This window comes from Schistocerca cancellata, unplaced genomic scaffold, assembly GCF_023864275.1.
Source record: "Schistocerca cancellata isolate TAMUIC-IGC-003103 unplaced genomic scaffold, iqSchCanc2.1 HiC_scaffold_674, whole genome shotgun sequence".
NCBI classification, from domain to species: Eukaryota; Metazoa; Arthropoda; class Insecta; order Orthoptera; family Acrididae; genus Schistocerca; species Schistocerca cancellata.
The window spans coordinates 630,001-632,500 of NW_026046685.1; the positions used below are offsets into that span (position 1 = coordinate 630,001).

Here is a 2,500-nt window from a genome sequence, read left to right on the forward strand (position 1 = left end):
ACCTAACCCAAGTTGTGCCTTAACCTAACCCAAGTTGTGCCTTAACCTAACCCAAGTTGTGCCTTAACCTAACCCAAGTTGTGCCTTAACCTAACCCAAGTTGTGCCTTAACCTAACCCACGTTGTGCCTTAACCTAACCCACGTTGTGCCTTAACCTAACCCACGTTGTGCCTTAACCTAACCCACGTTGTGCCTTAACCTAACCCACGTTGTGCCTTAACCTAACCCACGTTGTGCCTTAACCTAACCCACGTTGTGCCTTAACCTAACCCACGTTGTGCCTTAACCTAACCCACGTTGTGCCTTAACCTAACCCACGTTGTGCCTTAACCTAACCCACGTTGTGCCTTAACCTAACCCACGTTGTGCCTTAACCTGCTCTGTAATTGGCATATGACACGTTACATTAATCTAGTGTTGTCTAACCACAACCCTCTGAATATAGTTCGCTACTCGCACCGCCCACCCTCTTGTGTATCGTTTCATGTTCAACACTTCGCAAGTGTTGCTTACTTTTGACATGCTCCCGCTGTACACTGTAATGTGGACGACTGCAGGATGTACATCGCCCCCCCCCCTCCCCCCTGCCTTCGCACGCTGGTCGTTCAGGTGCTTGCGTGTTCAATGCCCTTCGCAGCTGTTCACTGGCATTCGCATGTCGAAGCGCTCAGTCTACGTCGTGGTACGGCCTGTGTCCACTGTCCGCTGATGTCGTAAGCTTAACCCTCACATTGTACTGCACATAGGTCCGTATGTACTGAATGATACGCTGTGGCACATGTGTGACCGTACAACGACTGCGCCCAACAACAGCGAACCATACGGTCCAAATGTTGTGCACTCAGCCACGTGCCGTCTCCCCATAACAGCTACATTGCAGTGTGGTACGCCATAGAGACGTGTGGGAGTAACGGACGCCCTGGATGGCGATCAGCATGAGCCGTCTGTTGATGTAGTGGCGCGTGTATTCAAACGTAGTCGTCTCTTCTCACACAGTGTGATAGCATGGTGCACCGCGTTCCACATCTGCGACATGGTACAGATGCTGGTTGACAGTCGGTCTCGTAATGGACATCGCATACGTAGGGGGCCACCTCCCACGTGTTCTCTAGTCGTGCACATTTTGTTGCGTGTATGTGGGCAGACGTAGTGTGTCGTGACACCTAACAGACAGGTATGCAATAATCGTTGCATTTGCAAACTGGGATGGACGTCTACGTTTGCTAGTGACGTTACGCAAATGAACAACTGGTAAACCCATTGTGGTACGGTTGTTGTTGCTGGAGGTAAATCAGTAAGGGCAAATCTGTGTGTGAAGCGATACGCGGCGGTGGCTGGGTGGGACCGTCCCCGGCCGGTGAGGGGGGGCCGCCCGGCGTGCTGGCCGCGCGGTGCGTGGGCGCACGCGCTACAGCCGGCTGGTGGGGGCGCCCAGTGGCAGGCGCGCCGGCCGACGGACGCGGCAGGCGGCGCAGCTGCGCGCCGGGGCACCCTGCGCGCGGCGCCGGGCGGCCAAAGTGGGTCCTCGCGGGCCCGGTGCGAAGCGCGGTGGACATCTGCAGTGTGCTGGTCCGACTGAGGACTGTGTGCGTTGAGGATGCGCCGCCGCCCGGCACTCGGCGCCGCGACGCCGTCTGCTGCTCGGTCGCCCCAGCGGTTCTCGCTGGTGGTTTGTATCGCAGTTGTGCAGACGTGTTGGCACGTGCGCTGTGCTGGGAGAGTTCGCTTCGGCACCCACGTGGGGCCTTTGCCCTTCTGTGGCGCTGGCGTTGGAGCTGCCGGTCACCGTAGGTGGCGCGTGTTGTCTCCCGCCGGCAATGCCACGACAGCACGCTCCCGGGCCTCTGTCGGCAGCGGCAAGCTCAGTTGGGAGCACGGGTGGTCGCACCTAAAGCGTCTACTCGCCTAACTCCGGGCGATTGCGCCTCTCTCGAACCCGACCAAGTACTTAGGACGGCGCTGCGCGCCGCCGGGACCTGAGAGGGTTTCGAGGTGTATTGTGCAGGGGAGCTCAGCCTCCTCCTGTTTGCAGAATAATTGAGCGGACGCTTGCGTGTTCGCGCGGGCCCCTGGGACACACTCCCGGGCGGCCGGCTGCTCAGCTCTAGTTGACGCAGCTCCCTGGTTGATCCTGCCAGTAGTCATATGCTTGTCTCAAAGATTAAGCCATGCATGTCTCAGTACAAGCCGCATTAAGGTGAAACCGCGAATGGCTCATTAAATCAGTTATCGTTCCTTAGATCGTACCCACGTTACTTGGATAACTGTGGTAATTCTAGAGCTAATACATGCAAACAGAGTCCCGACCAGAGATGGAAGGGACGCTTTTATTAGATCAAAACCAATCGGTCGGCTCGTCCGGTCCGTTTGCCTTGGTGACTCTGAATAACTTTGGGCTGATCGCACGGTCCTCGTACCGGCGACGCATCTTTCAAATGTCTGCCTTATCAACTGTCGATGGTAGGTTCTGCGCCTACCATGGTTGTAACGGGTAACGGG

The 2,500-nt window shown here is 56.7% G+C and overlaps 1 non-coding gene across 1 annotated transcript in view; it reads left to right on the top strand.

Annotated features, from left to right (window-relative positions):
• Positions 1-2,119: 2,119 nt before the first annotated feature.
• LOC126138937 (small subunit ribosomal RNA) overlaps positions 2,120-2,500 on the top strand; it is a 1,909-nt gene continuing 1,528 nt past the window's right edge. Inside the window, exon 1 of the ribosomal RNA XR_007528427.1 lies at positions 2,120-2,500. This exon is cut by the window's right edge and continues 1,528 nt beyond it. This is a non-coding gene — a ribosomal RNA (small subunit ribosomal RNA).